Source organism: Phyllobates terribilis, unplaced genomic scaffold, assembly GCF_046119375.1.
Source record: "Phyllobates terribilis strain yellow unplaced genomic scaffold, ASM4611937v1 Scaffold_414__1_contigs__length_1644244, whole genome shotgun sequence".
In the NCBI taxonomy this organism is placed as follows: domain Eukaryota; kingdom Metazoa; phylum Chordata; class Amphibia; order Anura; family Dendrobatidae; genus Phyllobates; species Phyllobates terribilis.
The window spans coordinates 227,425-246,361 of NW_027363174.1; the positions used below are offsets into that span (position 1 = coordinate 227,425).

Consider the following 18,937-nt stretch of genomic DNA (forward strand, 5'->3'; position numbering starts at 1 on the left):
GCTCACAGAGACCGCCATAAGCAACAGTTTAAAAGAATGCCACAGACTAATCAACCAAACTTTTTGGGTTGGTTTCTCTTTTATAGTCTGCAGGCATTAAATGAAAGAAGTCAGTGTTCCAGCAGAGGGAGACAACGTTTCAGAAAAGGCATTGTAGCAAACCAAAAAAGAAATTTTAAGCGCAGCAGAGTAACCAGCTCACATACCTGTTAGCTCAGGTGAGTTTAAAAGGCTGCTGTTGATAACAAGGGCATTTGCTAAATAGATGGTGTGTGTGCAACAATATACTGAAAGGTCAATTATATTGTGCAGCTTATCTCACCACCTGTAGTTATTTAGGTGAAAGCTCCAAAATGCTTGCCTAATATGTCTGTTTATCCAAAAGGAAGTATAGAGGGAGAGCTAGATAGATAGCATTGCATTACATTACATTACATGGCAATGCAATGCACAGTTGCTGAAGTTGAACCAAAATGAGCTTGTCATCTGGCTTCTGCAACTTTTAACATGAAAAATCCAATGAGGAGAAGAAAAGCAAAGCCAAAGAGTCCATCCCAAAATCCGACAAACAAGCAAAATGAACAAAAAGCATTGAATTCAATTCTTTCTGATTTTAGAAACTGCATTAAAGAAGGGGTGCACCGGTCCTGGAGATACTGCAATACCAGGTCAATGCGTGGAGTGGACAGAGCAAGCTCTTTTTCCATCTCCCTGTTCTAAAAATCCATTTAATATATGGTCCCCAGATAGGGGACGTATCAGATATTAAACTGATAAGAACAGATACTACACTTGATCTTAGCCAAAAGGCCGAGAAGCGATAACCAGAATTGGTTTCCGACTACGGTGCCACCCAAGGATTCTGAAAAGTCCATTTGTGGAGATGGCCACCTGGACTCCCGTTAAGAAGACATGCTGTCAACCTCTAGATCCCTCACATGCCTGCACTTTTCGGCTTGCTGCTGCTGCAATCCACGCGTTTTAGATCTGCATAACTCCACCTCTTTTAGCACAGTACCCTCAACCCCCGGCTGTTCCCACCCGCCTCAACACCGTTGGAAGGGAGGAGAACCAATTAAGGCGGGGGGGGGGTGGAACGAGCAGCTGTCTACCCTTAGCAGGAGGGTTGCTGATTAATTACCTCTCCTGCTGCTGCTGCTGCTGGCTGTCCAGCAGCAGACTGAAGGTGGCTGCTGCTGTGCGCAGGTATATAAAGGCTCAGAGCCTATTATGACACGCGCAGCCAGCGTTCCATTGCCACATTCCGTCTACTGCAGGCGGGATACCTCAATGGCTGAATGTCACTGAGAAGCTCACAGAGACCGCCATAAGCAACAGTTTAAAAGAATGCCACAGACTAATCAACCAAACTTTTTGGGTTGGTTTCTCTTTTATAGTCTGCAGGCATTAAATGAAAGAAGTCAGTGTTCCAGCAGAGGGAGACAACGTTTCAGAAAAGGCATTGTAGCAAACCAAAAAAGAAATTTTAAGCGCAGCAGAGTAACCAGCTCACATACCTGTTAGCTCAGGTGAGTTTAAAAGGCTGCTGTTGATAACAAGGGCATTTGCTAAATAGATGGTGTGTGTGCAACAATATACTGAAAGGTCAATTATATTGTGCAGCTTATCTCACCACCTGTAGTTATTTAGGTGAAAGCTCCAAAATGCTTGCCTAATATGTCTGTTTATCCAAAAGGAAGTATAGAGGGAGAGCTTGATAGATAGCATTGCATTACATTACATTACATGGCAATGCAATGCACAGTTGCTGAAGTTGAACCAAAATGAGCTTGTCATCTGGCTTCTGCAACTTTTAACATGAAAAATCCAATGAGGAGAAGAAAAGCAAAGCCAAAGAGTCCATCCCAAAATCCGACAAACAAGCAAAATGAACAAAAAGCATTGAATTCAATTCTTTCTGATTTTAGAAACTGCATTAAAGAAGGGGTGCACCGGTCCTGGAGATACTGCAATACCAGGTCAATGCGTGGAGTGGACAGAGCAAGCTCTTTTTCCATCTCCCTGTTCTAAAAATCCATTTAATATATGGTCCCCAGATAGGGGACGTATCAGATATTAAACTGATAAGAACAGATACTACACTTGATCTTAGCCAAAAGGCCGAGAAGCGATAACCAGAATTGGTTTCCGACTACGGTGCCACCCAAGGATTCTGAAAAGTCCATTTGTGGAGATGGCCACCTGGACTCCCGTTAAGAAGACATGCTGTCAACCTCTAGATCCCTCACATGCCTGCACTTTTCGGCTTGCTGCTGCTGCAATCCACGCGTTTTAGATCTGCATAACTCCACCTCTTTTAGCACAGTACCCTCAACCCCCGGCTGTTCCCACCCGCCTCAACACCGTTGGAAGGGAGGAGAACCAATTAAGGCGGGGGGGGGGTGGAACGAGCAGCTGTCTACCCTTAGCAGGAGGGTTGCTGATTAATTACCTCTCCTGCTGCTGCTGCTGCTGGCTGTCCAGCAGCAGACTGAAGGTGGCTGCTGCTGTGCGCAGGTATATAAAGGCTCAGAGCCTATTATGACACGCGCAGCCAGCGTTCCATTGCCACATTCCGTCTACTGCAGGCGGGATACCTGGATGGCTGAATGTCACTGAGAAGCTCACAGAGACCGCCATAAGCAACAGTTTAAAAGAATGCCACAGACTAATCAACCAAACTTTTTGGGTTGGTTTCTCTTTTATAGTCTGCAGGCATTAAATGAAAGAAGTCAGTGTTCCAGCAGAGGGAGACAACGTTTCAGAAAAGGCATTGTAGCAAACCAAAAAAGAAATTTTAAGCGCAGCAGAGTAACCAGCTCACATACCTGTTAGCTCAGGTGAGTTTAAAAGGCTGCTGTTGATAACAAGGGCATTTGCTAAATAGATGGTGTGTGTGCAACAATATACTGAAAGGTCAATTATATTGTGCAGCTTATCTCACCACCTGTAGTTATTTAGGTGAAAGCTCCAAAATGCTTGCCTAATATGTCTGTTTATCCAAAAGGAAGTATAGAGGGAGAGCTAGATAGATAGCATTGCATTACATTACATTACATGGCAATGCAATGCACAGTTGCTGAAGTTGAACCAAAATGAGCTTGTCATCTGGCTTCTGCAACTTTTAACATGAAAAATCCAATGAGGAGAAGAAAAGCAAAGCCAAAGAGTCCATCCCAAAATCCGACAAACAAGCAAAATGAACAAAAAGCATTGAATTCAATTCTTTCTGATTTTAGAAACTGCATTAAAGAAGGGGTGCACCGGTCCTGGAGATACTGCAATACCAGGTCAATGCGTGGAGTGGACAGAGCAAGCTCTTTTTCCATCTCCCTGTTCTAAAAATCCATTTAATATATGGTCCCCAGATAGGGGACGTATCAGATATTAAACTGATAAGAACAGATACTACACTTGATCTTAGCCAAAAGGCCGAGAAGCGATAACCAGAATTGGTTTCCGACTACGGTGCCACCCAAGGATTCTGAAAAGTCCATTTGTGGAGATGGCCACCTGGACTCCCGTTAAGAAGACATGCTGTCAACCTCTAGATCCCTCACATGCCTGCACTTTTCGGCTTGCTGCTGCTGCAATCCACGCGTTTTAGATCTGCATAACTCCACCTCTTTTAGCACAGTACCCTCAACCCCCGGCTGTTCCCACCCGCCTCAACACCGTTGGAAGGGAGGAGAACCAATTAAGGCGGGGGGGGGGTGGAACGAGCAGCTGTCTACCCTTAGCAGGAGGGTTGCTGATTAATTACCTCTCCTGCTGCTGCTGCTGCTGGCTGTCCAGCAGCAGACTGAAGGTGGCTGCTGCTGTGCGCAGGTATATAAAGGCTCAGAGCCTATTATGACACGCGCAGCCAGCGTTCCATTGCCACATTCCGTCTACTGCAGGCGGGATACCTCAATGGCTGAATGTCACTGAGAAGCTCACAGAGACCGCCATAAGCAACAGTTTAAAAGAATGCCACAGACTAATCAACCAAACTTTTTGGGTTGGTTTCTCTTTTATAGTCTGCAGGCATTAAATGAAAGAAGTCAGTGTTCCAGCAGAGGGAGACAACGTTTCAGAAAAGGCATTGTAGCAAACCAAAAAAGAAATTTTAAGCGCAGCAGAGTAACCAGCTCACATACCTGTTAGCTCAGGTGAGTTTAAAAGGCTGCTGTTGATAACAAGGGCATTTGCTAAATAGATGGTGTGTGTGCAACAATATACTGAAAGGTCAATTATATTGTGCAGCTTATCTCACCACCTGTAGTTATTTAGGTGAAAGCTCCAAAATGCTTGCCTAATATGTCTGTTTATCCAAAAGGAAGTATAGAGGGAGAGCTTGATAGATAGCATTGCATTACATTACATTACATGGCAATGCAATGCACAGTTGCTGAAGTTGAACCAAAATGAGCTTGTCATCTGGCTTCTGCAACTTTTAACATGAAAAATCCAATGAGGAGAAGAAAAGCAAAGCCAAAGAGTCCATCCCAAAATCCGACAAACAAGCAAAATGAACAAAAAGCATTGAATTCAATTCTTTCTGATTTTAGAAACTGCATTAAAGAAGGGGTGCACCGGTCCTGGAGATACTGCAATACCAGGTCAATGCGTGGAGTGGACAGAGCAAGCTCTTTTTCCATCTCCCTGTTCTAAAAATCCATTTAATATATGGTCCCCAGATAGGGGACGTATCAGATATTAAACTGATAAGAACAGATACTACACTTGATCTTAGCCAAAAGGCCGAGAAGCGATAACCAGAATTGGTTTCCGACTACGGTGCCACCCAAGGATTCTGAAAAGTCCATTTGTGGAGATGGCCACCTGGACTCCCGTTAAGAAGACATGCTGTCAACCTCTAGATCCCTCACATGCCTGCACTTTTCGGCTTGCTGCTGCTGCAATCCACGCGTTTTAGATCTGCATAACTCCACCTCTTTTAGCACAGTACCCTCAACCCCCGGCTGTTCCCACCCGCCTCAACACCGTTGGAAGGGAGGAGAACCAATTAAGGCGGGGGGGGGGTGGAACGAGCAGCTGTCTACCCTTAGCAGGAGGGTTGCTGATTAATTACCTCTCCTGCTGCTGCTGCTGCTGGCTGTCCAGCAGCAGACTGAAGGTGGCTGCTGCTGTGCGCAGGTATATAAAGGCTCAGAGCCTATTATGACACGCGCAGCCAGCGTTCCATTGCCACATTCCGTCTACTGCAGGCGGGATACCTGGATGGCTGAATGTCACTGAGAAGCTCACAGAGACCGCCATAAGCAACAGTTTAAAAGAATGCCACAGACTAATCAACCAAACTTTTTGGGTTGGTTTCTCTTTTATAGTCTGCAGGCATTAAATGAAAGAAGTCAGTGTTCCAGCAGAGGGAGACAACGTTTCAGAAAAGGCATTGTAGCAAACCAAAAAAGAAATTTTAAGCGCAGCAGAGTAACCAGCTCACATACCTGTTAGCTCAGGTGAGTTTAAAAGGCTGCTGTTGATAACAAGGGCATTTGCTAAATAGATGGTGTGTGTGCAACAATATACTGAAAGGTCAATTATATTGTGCAGCTTATCTCACCACCTGTAGTTATTTAGGTGAAAGCTCCAAAATGCTTGCCTAATATGTCTGTTTATCCAAAAGGAAGTATAGAGGGAGAGCTAGATAGATAGCATTGCATTACATTACATTACATGGCAATGCAATGCACAGTTGCTGAAGTTGAACCAAAATGAGCTTGTCATCTGGCTTCTGCAACTTTTAACATGAAAAATCCAATGAGGAGAAGAAAAGCAAAGCCAAAGAGTCCATCCCAAAATCCGACAAACAAGCAAAATGAACAAAAAGCATTGAATTCAATTCTTTCTGATTTTAGAAACTGCATTAAAGAAGGGGTGCACCGGTCCTGGAGATACTGCAATACCAGGTCAATGCGTGGAGTGGACAGAGCAAGCTCTTTTTCCATCTCCCTGTTCTAAAAATCCATTTAATATATGGTCCCCAGATAGGGGACGTATCAGATATTAAACTGATAAGAACAGATACTACACTTGATCTTAGCCAAAAGGCCGAGAAGCGATAACCAGAATTGGTTTCCGACTACGGTGCCACCCAAGGATTCTGAAAAGTCCATTTGTGGAGATGGCCACCTGGACTCCCGTTAAGAAGACATGCTGTCAACCTCTAGATCCCTCACATGCCTGCACTTTTCGGCTTGCTGCTGCTGCAATCCACGCATTTTAGATCTGCATAACTCCACCTCTTTTAGCACAGTACCCTCAACCCCCGGCTGTTCCCACCCGCCTCAACACCGTTGGAAGGGAGGAGAACCAATTAAGGCGGGGGGGGGTGGAACGAGCAGCTGTCTACCCTTAGCAGGAGGGTTGCTGATTAATTACCTCTCCTGCTGCTGCTGCTGCTGGCTGTCCAGCAGCAGACTGAAGGTGGCTGCTGCTGTGCGCAGGTATATAAAGGCTCAGAGCCTATTATGACACGCGCAGCCAGCGTTCCATTGCCACATTCCGTCTACTGCAGGCGGGATACCTGGATGGCTGAATGTCACTGAGAAGCTCACAGAGACCGCCATAAGCAACAGTTTAAAAGAATGCCACAGACTAATCAACCAAACTTTTTGGGTTGGTTTCTCTTTTATAGTCTGCAGGCATTAAATGAAAGAAGTCAGTGTTCCAGCAGAGGGAGACAACGTTTCAGAAAAGGCATTGTAGCAAACCAAAAAAGAAATTTTAAGCGCAGCAGAGTAACCAGCTCACATACCTGTTAGCTCAGGTGAGTTTAAAAGGCTGCTGTTGATAACAAGGGCATTTGCTAAATAGATGGTGTGTGTGCAACAATATACTGAAAGGTCAATTATATTGTGCAGCTTATCTCACCACCTGTAGTTATTTAGGTGAAAGCTCCAAAATGCTTGCCTAATATGTCTGTTTATCCAAAAGGAAGTATAGAGGGAGAGCTAGATAGATAGCATTGCATTACATTACATTACATGGCAATGCAATGCACAGTTGCTGAAGTTGAACCAAAATGAGCTTGTCATCTGGCTTCTGCAACTTTTAACATGAAAAATCCAATGAGGAGAAGAAAAGCAAAGCCAAAGAGTCCATCCCAAAATCCGACAAACAAGCAAAATGAACAAAAAGCATTGAATTCAATTCTTTCTGATTTTAGAAACTGCATTAAAGAAGGGGTGCACCGGTCCTGGAGATACTGCAATACCAGGTCAATGCGTGGAGTGGACAGAGCAAGCTCTTTTTCCATCTCCCTGTTCTAAAAATCCATTTAATATATGGTCCCCAGATAGGGGACGTATCAGATATTAAACTGATAAGAACAGATACTACACTTGATCTTAGCCAAAAGGCCGAGAAGCGATAACCAGAATTGGTTTCCGACTACGGTGCCACCCAAGGATTCTGAAAAGTCCATTTGTGGAGATGGCCACCTGGACTCCCGTTAAGAAGACATGCTGTCAACCTCTAGATCCCTCACATGCCTGCACTTTTCGGCTTGCTGCTGCTGCAATCCACGCGTTTTAGATCTGCATAACTCCACCTCTTTTAGCACAGTACCCTCAACCCCCGGCTGTTCCCACCCGCCTCAACACCGTTGGAAGGGAGGAGAACCAATTAAGGCGGGGGGGGTGGAACGAGCAGCTGTCTACCCTTAGCAGGAGGGTTGCTGATTAATTACCTCTACTGCTGCTGCTGCTGCTGGCTGTCCAGCAGCAGACTGAAGGTGGCTGCTGCTGTGCGCAGGTATATAAAGGCTCAGAGCCTATTATGACACGCGCAGCCAGCGTTCCATTGCCACATTCCGTCTACTGCAGGCGGGATACCTGGATGGCTGAATGTCACTGAGAAGCTCACAGAGACCGCCATAAGCAACAGTTTAAAAGAATGCCACAGACTAATCAACCAAACTTTTTGGGTTGGTTTCTCTTTTATAGTCTGCAGGCATTAAATGAAAGAAGTCAGTGTTCCAGCAGAGGGAGACAACGTTTCAGAAAAGGCATTGTAGCAAACCAAAAAAGAAATTTTAAGCGCAGCAGAGTAACCAGCTCACATACCTGTTAGCTCAGGTGAGTTTAAAAGGCTGCTGTTGATAACAAGGGCATTTGCTAAATAGATGGTGTGTGTGCAACAATATACTGAAAGGTCAATTATATTGTGCAGCTTATCTCACCACCTGTAGTTATTTAGGTGAAAGCTCCAAAATGCTTGCCTAATATGTCTGTTTATCCAAAAGGAAGTATAGAGGGAGAGCTAGATAGATAGCATTGCATTACATTACATTACATGGCAATGCAATGCACAGTTGCTGAAGTTGAACCAAAATGAGCTTGTCATCTGGCTTCTGCAACTTTTAACATGAAAAATCCAATGAGGAGAAGAAAAGCAAAGCCAAAGAGTCCATCCCAAAATCCGACAAACAAGCAAAATGAACAAAAAGCATTGAATTCAATTCTTTCTGATTTTAGAAACTGCATTAAAGAAGGGGTGCACCGGTCCTGGAGATACTGCAATACCAGGTCAATGTGTGGAGTGGACAGAGCAAGCTCTTTTTCCATCTCCCTGTTCTAAAAATCCATTTAATATATGGTCCCCAGATAGGGGACGTATCAGATATTAAACTGATAAGAACAGATACTACACTTGATCTTAGCCAAAAGGCCGAGAAGCGATAACCAGAATTGGTTTCCGACTACGGTGCCACCCAAGGATTCTGAAAAGTCCATTTGTGGAGATGGCCACCTGGACTCCCGTTAAGAAGACATGCTGTCAACCTCTAGATCCCTCACATGCCTGCACTTTTCGGCTTGCTGCTGCTGCAATCCACGCGTTTTAGATCTGCATAACTCCACCTCTTTTAGCACAGTACCCTCAACCCCCGGCTGTTCCCACCCGCCTCAACACCGTTGGAAGGGAGGAGAACCAATTAAGGCGGGGGGGGGTGGAATGAGCAGCTGTCTACCCTTAGCAGGAGGGTTGCTGATTAATTACCTCTCCTGCTGCTGCTGCTGCTGGCTGTCCAGCAGCAGACTGAAGGTGGCTGCTGCTGTGCGCAGGTATATAAAGGCTCAGAGCCTATTATGACACGCGCAGCCAGCGTTCCATTGCCACATTCCGTCTACTGCAGGCGGGATACCTGGATGGCTGAATGTCACTGAGAAGCTCACAGAGACCGCCATAAGCAACAGTTTAAAAGAATGCCACAGACTAATCAACCAAACTTTTTGGGTTGGTTTCTCTTTTATAGTCTGCAGGCATTAAATGAAAGAAGTCAGTGTTCCAGCAGAGGGAGACAACGTTTCAGAAAAGGCATTGTAGCAAACCAAAAAATAAATTTTAAGCGCAGCAGAGTAACCAGCTCACATACCTGTTAGCTCAGGTGAGTTTAAAAGGCTGCTGTTGATAACAAGGGCATTTGCTAAATAGATGGTGTGTGTGCAACAATATACTGAAAGGTCAATTATATTGTGCAGCTTATCTCACCACCTGTAGTTATTTAGGTGAAAGCTCCAAAATGCTTGCCTAATATGTCTGTTTATCCAAAAGGAAGTATAGAGGGAGAGCTAGATAGATAGCATTGCATTACATTACATTACATGGCAATGCAATGCACAGTTGCTGAAGTTGAACCAAAATGAGCTTGTCATCTGGCTTCTGCAACTTTTAACATGAAAAATCCAATGAGGAGAAGAAAAGCAAAGCCAAAGAGTCCATCCCAAAATCCGACAAACAAGCAAAATGAACAAAAAGCATTGAATTCAATTCTTTCTGATTTTAGAAACTGCATTAAAGAAGGGGTGCACCGGTCCTGGAGATACTGCAATACCAGGTCAATGCGTGGAGTGGACAGAGCAAGCTCTTTTTCCATCTCCCTGTTCTAAAAATCCATTTAATATATGGTCCCCAGATAGGGGACGTATCAGATATTAAACTGATAAGAACAGATACTACACTTGATCTTAGCCAAAAGGCCGAGAAGCGATAACCAGAATTGGTTTCCGACTACGGTGCCACCCAAGGATTCTGAAAAGTCCATTTGTGGAGATGGCCACCTGGACTCCCGTTAAGAAGACATGCTGTCAACCTCTAGATCCCTCACATGCCTGCACTTTTCGGCTTGCTGCTGCTGCAATCCACGCGTTTTAGATCTGCATAACTCCACCTCTTTTAGCACAGTACCCTCAACCCCCGGCTGTTCCCACCCGCCTCAACACCGTTGGAAGGGAGGAGAACCAATTAAGGCGGGGGGGGGGGGTGGAACGAGCAGCTGTCTACCCTTAGCAGGAGGGTTGCTGATTAATTACCTCTCCTGCTGCTGCTGCTGCTGGATGTCCAGCAGCAGACTGAAGGTGGCTGCTGCTGTGCGCAGGTATATAAAGGCTCAGAGCCTATTATGACACGCGCAGCCAGCGTTCCATTGCCACATTCCGTCTACTGCAGGCGGGATACCTGGATGGCTGAATGTCACTGAGAAGCTCACAGAGACCGCCATAAGCAACAGTTTAAAAGAATGCCACAGACTAATCAACCAAACTTTTTGGGTTGGTTTCTCTTTTATAGTCTGCAGGCATTAAATGAAAGAAGTCAGTGTTCCAGCAGAGGGAGACAACGTTTCAGAAAAGGCATTGTAGCAAACCAAAAAATAAATTTTAAGCGCAGCAGAGTAACCAGCTCACATACCTGTTAGCTCAGGTGAGTTTAAAAGGCTGCTGTTGATAACAAGGGCATTTGCTAAATAGATGGTGTGTGTGCAACAATATACTGAAAGGTCAATTATATTGTGCAGCTTATCTCACCACCTGTAGTTATTTAGGTGAAAGCTCCAAAATGCTTGCCTAATATGTCTGTTTATCCAAAAGGAAGTATAGAGGGAGAGCTAGATAGATAGCATTGCATTACATTACATTACATGGCAATGCAATGCACAGTTGCTGAAGTTGAACCAAAATGAGCTTGTCATCTGGCTTCTGCAACTTTTAACATGAAAAATCCAATGAGGAGAAGAAAAGCAAAGCCAAAGAGTCCATCCCAAAATCCGACAAACAAGCAAAATGAACAAAAAGCATTGAATTCAATTCTTTCTGATTTTAGAAACTGCATTAAAGAAGGGGTGCACCGGTCCTGGAGATACTGCAATACCAGGTCAATGCGTGGAGTGGACAGAGCAAGCTCTTTTTCCATCTCCCTGTTCTAAAAATCCATTTAATATATGGTCCCCAGATAGGGGACGTATCAGATATTAAACTGATAAGAACAGATACTACACTTGATCTTAGCCAAAAGGCCGAGAAGCGATAACCAGAATTGGTTTCCGACTACGGTGCCACCCAAGGATTCTGAAAAGTCCATTTGTGGAGATGGCCACCTGGACTCCCGTTAAGAAGACATGCTGTCAACCTCTAGATCCCTCACATGCCTGCACTTTTCGGCTTGCTGCTGCTGCAATCCACGCGTTTTAGATCTGCATAACTCCACCTCTTTTAGCACAGTACCCTCAACCCCCGGCTGTTCCCACCCGCCTCAACACCGTTGGAAGGGAGGAGAACCAATTAAGGCGGGGGGGGGGGGTGGAACGAGCAGCTGTCTACCCTTAGCAGGAGGGTTGCTGATTAATTACCTCTCCTGCTGCTGCTGCTGCTGGATGTCCAGCAGCAGACTGAAGGTGGCTGCTGCTGTGCGCAGGTATATAAAGGCTCAGAGCCTATTATGACACGCGCAGCCAGCGTTCCATTGCCACATTCCGTCTACTGCAGGCGGGATACCTGGATGGCTGAATGTCACTGAGAAGCTCACAGAGACCGCCATAAGCAACAGTTTAAAAGAATGCCACAGACTAATCAACCAAACTTTTTGGGTTGGTTTCTCTTTTATAGTCTGCAGGCATTAAATGAAAGAAGTCAGTGTTCCAGCAGAGGGAGACAACGTTTCAGAAAAGGCATTGTAGCAAACCAAAAAAGAAATTTTAAGCGCAGCAGAGTAACCAGCTCACATACCTGTTAGCTCAGGTGAGTTTAAAAGGCTGCTGTTGATAACAAGGGCATTTGCTAAATAGATGGTGTGTGTGCAACAATATACTGAAAGGTCAATTATATTGTGCAGCTTATCTCACCACCTGTAGTTATTTAGGTGAAAGCTCCAAAATGCTTGCCTAATATGTCTGTTTATCCAAAAGGAAGTATAGAGGGAGAGCTAGATAGATAGCATTGCATTACATTACATTACATGGCAATGCAATGCACAGTTGCTGAAGTTGAACCAAAATGAGCTTGTCATCTGGCTTCTGCAACTTTTAACATGAAAAATCCAATGAGGAGAAGAAAAGCAAAGCCAAAGAGTCCATCCCAAAATCCGACAAACAAGCAAAATGAACAAAAAGCATTGAATTCAATTCTTTCTGATTTTAGAAACTGCATTAAAGAAGGGGTGCACCGGTCCTGGAGATACTGCAATACCAGGTCAATGCGTGGAGTGGACAGAGCAAGCTCTTTTTCCATCTCCCTGTTCTAAAAATCCATTTAATATATGGTCCCCAGATAGGGGACGTATCAGATATTAAACTGATAAGAACAGATACTACACTTGATCTTAGCCAAAAGGCCGAGAAGCGATAACCAGAATTGGTTTCCGACTACGGTGCCACCCAAGGATTCTGAAAAGTCCATTTGTGGAGATGGCCACCTGGACTCCCGTTAAGAAGACATGCTGTCAACCTCTAGATCCCTCACATGCCTGCACTTTTCGGCTTGCTGCTGCTGCAATCCACGCGTTTTAGATCTGCATAACTCCACCTCTTTTAGCACAGTACCCTCAACCCCCGGCTGTTCCCACCCGCCTCAACACCGTTGGAAGGGAGGAGAACCAATTAAGGCGGGGGGGGGGTGGAACGAGCAGCTGTCTACCCTTAGCAGGAGGGTTGCTGATTAATTACCTCTACTGCTGCTGCTGCTGCTGTCTGTCCAGCAGCAGACTGAAGGTGGCTGCTGCTGTGCGCAGGTATATAAAGGCTCAGAGCCTATTATGACACGCGCAGCCAGCGTTCCATTGCCACATTCCGTCTACTGCAGGCGGGATACCTGGATGGCTGAATGTCACTGAGAAGCTCACAGAGACCGCCATAAGCAACAGTTTAAAAGAATGCCACAGACTAATCAACCAAACTTTTTGGGTTGGTTTCTCTTTTATAGTCTGCAGGCATTAAATGAAAGAAGTCAGTGTTCCAGCAGAGGGAGACAACGTTTCAGAAAAGGCATTGTAGCAAACCAAAAAAGAAATTTTAAGCGCAGCAGAGTAACCAGCTCACATACCTGTTAGCTCAGGTGAGTTTAAAAGGCTGCTGTTGATAACAAGGGCATTTGCTAAATAGATGGTGTGTGTGCAACAATATACTGAAAGGTCAATTATATTGTGCAGCTTATCTCACCACCTGTAGTTATTTAGGTGAAAGCTCCAAAATGCTTGCCTAATATGTCTGTTTATCCAAAAGGAAGTATAGAGGGAGAGCTAGATAGATAGCATTGCATTACATTACATTACATGGCAATGCAATGCACAGTTGCTGAAGTTGAACCAAAATGAGCTTGTCATCTGGCTTCTGCAACTTTTAACATGAAAAATCCAATGAGGAGAAGAAAAGCAAAGCCAAAGAGTCCATCCCAAAATCCGACAAACAAGCAAAATGAACAAAAAGCATTGAATTCAATTCTTTCTGATTTTAGAAACTGCATTAAAGAAGGGGTGCACCGGTCCTGGAGATACTGCAATACCAGGTCAATGTGTGGAGTGGACAGAGCAAGCTCTTTTTCCATCTCCCTGTTCTAAAAATCCATTTAATATATGGTCCCCAGATAGGGGACGTATCAGATATTAAACTGATAAGAACAGATACTACACTTGATCTTAGCCAAAAGGCCGAGAAGCGATAACCAGAATTGGTTTCCGACTACGGTGCCACCCAAGGATTCTGAAAAGTCCATTTGTGGAGATGGCCACCTGGACTCCCGTTAAGAAGACATGCTGTCAACCTCTAGATCCCTCACATGCCTGCACTTTTCGGCTTGCTGCTGCTGCAATCCACGCGTTTTAGATCTGCATAACTCCACCTCTTTTAGCACAGTACCCTCAACCCCCGGCTGTTCCCACCCGCCTCAACACCGTTGGAAGGGAGGAGAACCAATTAAGGCGGGGGGGGGGTGGAATGAGCAGCTGTCTACCCTTAGCAGGAGGGTTGCTGATTAATTACCTCTCCTGCTGCTGCTGCTGCTGGCTGTCCAGCAGCAGACTGAAGGTGGCTGCTGCTGTGCGCAGGTATATAAAGGCTCAGAGCCTATTATGACACGCGCAGCCAGCGTTCCATTGCCACATTCCGTCTACTGCAGGCGGGATACCTGGATGGCTGAATGTCACTGAGAAGCTCACAGAGACCGCCATAAGCAACAGTTTAAAAGAATGCCACAGACTAATCAACCAAACTTTTTGGGTTGGTTTCTCTTTTATAGTCTGCAGGCATTAAATGAAAGAAGTCAGTGTTCCAGCAGAGGGAGACAACGTTTCAGAAAAGGCATTGTAGCAAACCAAAAAAGAAATTTTAAGCGCAGCAGAGTAACCAGCTCACATACCTGTTAGCTCAGGTGAGTTTAAAAGGCTGCTGTTGATAACAAGGGCATTTGCTAAATAGATGGTGTGTGTGCAACAATATACTGAAAGGTCAATTATATTGTGCAGCTTATCTCACCACCTGTAGTTATTTAGGTGAAAGCTCCAAAATGCTTGCCTAATATGTCTGTTTATCCAAAAGGAAGTATAGAGGGAGAGCTAGATAGATAGCATTGCATTACATTACATTACATGGCAATGCAATGCACAGTTGCTGAAGTTGAACCAAAATGAGCTTGTCATCTGGCTTCTGCAACTTTTAACATGAAAAATCCAATGAGGAGAAGAAAAGCAAAGCCAAAGAGTCCATCCCAAAATCCGACAAACAAGCAAAATGAACAAAAAGCATTGAATTCAATTCTTTCTGATTTTAGAAACTGCATTAAAGAAGGGGTGCACCGGTCCTGGAGATACTGCAATACCAGGTCAATGCGTGGAGTGGACAGAGCAAGCTCTTTTTCCATCTCCCTGTTCTAAAAATCCATTTAATATATGGTCCCCAGATAGGGGACGTATCAGATATTAAACTGATAAGAACAGATACTACACTTGATCTTAGCCAAAAGGCCGAGAAGCGATAACCAGAATTGGTTTCCGACTACGGTGCCACCCAAGGATTCTGAAAAGTCCATTTGTGGAGATGGCCACCTGGACTCCCATTAAGAAGACATGCTGTCAACCTATAGATCCCTCACATGCCTGCACTTTTCGGCTTGCTGCTGCTGCAATCCACGCGTTTTAGATCTGCATAACTCCACCTCTTTTAGCACAGTACCCTCAACCCCCGGCTGTTCCCACCCGCCTCAACACCGTTGGAAGGGAGGAGAACCAATTAAGGCGGGGGGGGGGTGGAACGAGCAGCTGTCTACCCTTAGCAGGAGGGTTGCTGATTAATTACCTCTCCTGCTGCTGCTGCTGCTGGCTGTCCAGCAGCAGACTGAAGGTGGCTGCTGCTGTGCGCAGGTATATAAAGGCTCAGAGCCTATTATGACACGCGCAGCCAGCGTTCCATTGCCACATTCCGTCTACTGCAGGCGGGATACCTGGATGGCTGAATGTCACTGAGAAGCTCACAGAGACCGCCATAAGCAACAGTTTAAAAGAATGCCACAGACTAATCAACCAAACTTTTTGGGTTGGTTTCTCTTTTATAGTCTGCAGGCATTAAATGAAAGAAGTCAGTGTTCCAGCAGAGGGAGACAACGTTTCAGAAAAGGCATTGTAGCAAACCAAAAAAGAAATTTTAAGCGCAGCAGAGTAACCAGCTCACATACCTGTTAGCTCAGGTGAGTTTAAAAGGCTGCTGTTGATAACAAGGGCATTTGCTAAATAGATGGTGTGTGTGCAACAATATACTGAAAGGTCAATTATATTGTGCAGCTTATCTCACCACCTGTAGTTATTTAGGTGAAAGCTCCAAAATGCTTGCCTAATATGTCTGTTTATCCAAAAGGAAGTATAGAGGGAGAGCTAGATAGATAGCATTGCATTACATTACATTACATGGCAATGCAATGCACAGTTGCTGAAGTTGAACCAAAATGAGCTTGTCATCTGGCTTCTGCAACTTTTAACATGAAAAATCCAATGAGGAGAAGAAAAGCAAAGCCAAAGAGTCCATCCCAAAATCCGACAAACAAGCAAAATGAACAAAAAGCATTGAATTCAATTCTTTCTGATTTTAGAAACTGCATTAAAGAAGGGGTGCACCGGTCCTGGAGATACTGCAATACCAGGTCAATGCGTGGAGTGGACAGAGCAAGCTCTTTTTCCATCTCCCTGTTCTAAAAATCCATTTAATATATGGTCCCCAGATAGGGGACGTATCAGATATTAAACTGATAAGAACAGATACTACACTTGATCTTAGCCAAAAGGCCGAGAAGCGATAACCAGAATTGGTTTCCGACTACGGTGCCACCCAAGGATTCTGAAAAGTCCATTTGTGGAGATGGCCACCTGGACTCCCGTTAAGAAGACATGCTGTCAACCTCTAGATCCCTCACATGCCTGCACTTTTCGGCTTGCTGCTGCTGCAATCCACGCGTTTTAGATCTGCATAACTCCACCTCTTTTAGCACAGTACCCTCAACCCCCGGCTGTTCCCACCCGCCTCAACACCGTTGGAAGGGAGGAGAACCAATTAAGGCGGGGGGGGGGGGTGGAACGAGCAGCTGTCTACCCTTAGCAGGAGGGTTGCTGATTAATTACCTCTCCTGCTGCTGCTGCTGCTGGCTGTCCAGCAGCAGACTGAAGGTGGCTGCTGCTGTGCGCAGGTATATAAAGGCTCAGAGCCTATTATGACACGCGCAGCCAGCGTTCCATTGCCACATTCCGTCTACTGCAGGCGGGATACCTGGATGGCTGAATGTCACTGAGAAGCTCACAGAGACCGCCATAAGCAACAGTTTAAAAGAATGCCACAGACTAATCAACCAAACTTTTTGGGTTGGTTTCTCTTTTATAGTCTGCAGGCATTAAATGAAAGAAGTCAGTGTTCCAGCAGAGGGAGACAACGTTTCAGAAAAGGCATTGTAGCAAACCAAAGAATAAATTTTAAGCGCAGCAGAGTAACCAGCTCACATACCTGTTAGCTCAGGTGAGTTTAAAAGGCTGCTGTTGATAACAAGGGCATTTGCTAAATAGATGGTGTGTGTGCAACAATATACTGAAAGGTCAATTATATTGTGCAGCTTATCTCACCACCTGTAGTTATTTAGGTGAAAGCTCCAAAATGCTTGCCTAATATGTCTGTTTATCCAAAAGGAAGTATAGAGGGAGAGCTAGATAGATAGCATTGCATTACATTACATTACATGGCAATGCAATGCACAGTTGCTGAAGTTGAACCAAAATGAGCTTGTCATCTGGCTTCTGCAACTTTTAACATGAAAAATCCAATGAGGAGAAGAAAAGCAAAGCCAAAGAGTCCATCCCAAAATCCGACAAACAAGCAAAATGAACAAAAAGCATTGAATTCAATTCTTTCTGATTTTAGAAACTGCATTAAAGAAGGGGTGCACCGGTCCTGGAGATACTGCAATACCAGGTCAATGCGTGGAGTGGACAGAGCAAGCTCTTTTTCCATCTCCCTGTTCTAAAAATCCATTTAATATATGGTCCCCAGATAGGGGACGTATCAGATATTAAACTGATAAGAACAGATACTACACTTGATCTTAGCCAAAAGGCCGAGAAGCGATAACCAGAATTGGTTTCCGACTACGGTGCCACCCAAGGATTCTGAAAAGTCCATTTGTGGAGATGGCCACCTGGACTCCCGTTAAGAAGACATGCTGTCAACCTCTAGATCCCTCACATGCCTGCACTTTTCGGCTTGCTGCTGCTGCAATCCACGCGTTTTAGATCTGCATAACTCCACCTCTTTTAGCACAGTACCCTCAACCCCCGGCTGTTCCCACCCGCCTCAACACCGTTGGAAGGGAGGAGAACCAATTAAGGCGGGGGGGGGGTGGACCGAGCAGCTGTCTACCCTTAGCAGGAGGGTTGCTGATTAATTACCTCTCCTGCTGCTGCTGCTGCTGGCTGTCCAGCAGCAGACTGAAGGTGGCTGCTGCTGTGCGCAGGTATATAAAGGCTCAGAGCCTATTATGACATGCGCAGCCAGCGTTCCATTGCCACATTCCGTCTACTGCAGGCGGGATACCTGGATGGCTGAATGTCACTGAGAAGCTCACAGAGACCGCAATAAGCAACAGTTTAAAAGAATGCCACAGACTAATCAACCAAACTTTTTGGGTTGGTTTCTCTTTTATAGTCTGCAGGCATTAAATGAAAGAAGTCAGTGTTCCAGCAGAGGGAGACAACGTTTCAGAAAAGGCATTGTAGCAAACCAAAAAAGAAATTTTAAGCGCAGCAGAGTAACCAGCTCACATACCTGTTAGCTCAGGTGAGTTTAAAAGGCTGCTGTTGATAACAAGGGCATTTGCTAAATAGATGGTGTGTGTGCAACAATATACTGAAAGGTCAATTATATTGTGCAGCTTATCTCACCACCTGTAGTTATTTAGGTGAAAGCTCCAAAATGCTTGCCTAATATGTCTGTTTATCCAAAAGGAAGTATAGAGGGAGAGCTAGATAGATAGCATTGCATTACATTACATTACATGGCAATGCAATGCACAGTTGCTGAAGTTGAACCAAAATGAGCTTGTCATCTGGCTTCTGCAACTTTTAACATGAAAAATCCAATGAGGAGAAGAAAAGCAAAGCCAAAGAGTCCATCCCAAAATCCGACAAACAAGCAAAATGA

The 18,937-nt window shown here is 44.9% G+C and overlaps 14 non-coding genes across 14 annotated transcripts; all 14 read right to left on the reverse strand.

Moving 5' to 3' along the window:
- Window positions 1-631: 631 nt before the first annotated feature.
- LOC141226442 (U2 spliceosomal RNA) lies at window positions 632-822 on the reverse strand. The gene has a single exon (XR_012293573.1). It is a non-coding gene; the product is annotated as a U2 spliceosomal RNA (small nuclear RNA).
- A 1,120-nt stretch (window positions 823-1,942) lies between these two features.
- On the reverse strand, window positions 1,943-2,133 carry LOC141226443 (U2 spliceosomal RNA). The gene has a single exon (XR_012293574.1). It is a non-coding gene; the product is annotated as a U2 spliceosomal RNA (small nuclear RNA).
- Window positions 2,134-3,253: 1,120 nt separating this feature from the next.
- Window positions 3,254-3,444, reverse strand: LOC141226445 (U2 spliceosomal RNA). Its single transcript, XR_012293576.1, has one exon. It is a non-coding gene; the product is annotated as a U2 spliceosomal RNA (small nuclear RNA).
- A 1,120-nt stretch (window positions 3,445-4,564) lies between these two features.
- On the reverse strand, window positions 4,565-4,755 carry LOC141226446 (U2 spliceosomal RNA). Its single transcript, XR_012293577.1, has one exon. It is a non-coding gene; the product is annotated as a U2 spliceosomal RNA (small nuclear RNA).
- Window positions 4,756-5,875: 1,120 nt separating this feature from the next.
- LOC141226447 (U2 spliceosomal RNA) lies at window positions 5,876-6,066 on the reverse strand. Its single transcript, XR_012293578.1, has one exon. It is a non-coding gene; the product is annotated as a U2 spliceosomal RNA (small nuclear RNA).
- Window positions 6,067-7,185: 1,119 nt separating this feature from the next.
- LOC141226448 (U2 spliceosomal RNA) lies at window positions 7,186-7,376 on the reverse strand. The gene has a single exon (XR_012293579.1). It is a non-coding gene; the product is annotated as a U2 spliceosomal RNA (small nuclear RNA).
- Window positions 7,377-8,494: 1,118 nt separating this feature from the next.
- On the reverse strand, window positions 8,495-8,685 carry LOC141226086 (U2 spliceosomal RNA). The gene has a single exon (XR_012293314.1). It is a non-coding gene; the product is annotated as a U2 spliceosomal RNA (small nuclear RNA).
- Window positions 8,686-9,804: 1,119 nt separating this feature from the next.
- LOC141226449 (U2 spliceosomal RNA) lies at window positions 9,805-9,995 on the reverse strand. Its single transcript, XR_012293580.1, has one exon. It is a non-coding gene; the product is annotated as a U2 spliceosomal RNA (small nuclear RNA).
- A 1,122-nt stretch (window positions 9,996-11,117) lies between these two features.
- On the reverse strand, window positions 11,118-11,308 carry LOC141226451 (U2 spliceosomal RNA). Its single transcript, XR_012293582.1, has one exon. It is a non-coding gene; the product is annotated as a U2 spliceosomal RNA (small nuclear RNA).
- Window positions 11,309-12,430: 1,122 nt separating this feature from the next.
- On the reverse strand, window positions 12,431-12,621 carry LOC141226452 (U2 spliceosomal RNA). Its single transcript, XR_012293583.1, has one exon. It is a non-coding gene; the product is annotated as a U2 spliceosomal RNA (small nuclear RNA).
- Window positions 12,622-13,741: 1,120 nt separating this feature from the next.
- LOC141226087 (U2 spliceosomal RNA) lies at window positions 13,742-13,932 on the reverse strand. Its single transcript, XR_012293315.1, has one exon. It is a non-coding gene; the product is annotated as a U2 spliceosomal RNA (small nuclear RNA).
- A 1,120-nt stretch (window positions 13,933-15,052) lies between these two features.
- Window positions 15,053-15,243, reverse strand: LOC141226453 (U2 spliceosomal RNA). The gene has a single exon (XR_012293584.1). It is a non-coding gene; the product is annotated as a U2 spliceosomal RNA (small nuclear RNA).
- Window positions 15,244-16,363: 1,120 nt separating this feature from the next.
- Window positions 16,364-16,554, reverse strand: LOC141226454 (U2 spliceosomal RNA). Its single transcript, XR_012293585.1, has one exon. It is a non-coding gene; the product is annotated as a U2 spliceosomal RNA (small nuclear RNA).
- Window positions 16,555-17,676: 1,122 nt separating this feature from the next.
- On the reverse strand, window positions 17,677-17,867 carry LOC141226455 (U2 spliceosomal RNA). Its single transcript, XR_012293586.1, has one exon. It is a non-coding gene; the product is annotated as a U2 spliceosomal RNA (small nuclear RNA).
- Window positions 17,868-18,937: the final 1,070 nt, after the last annotated feature.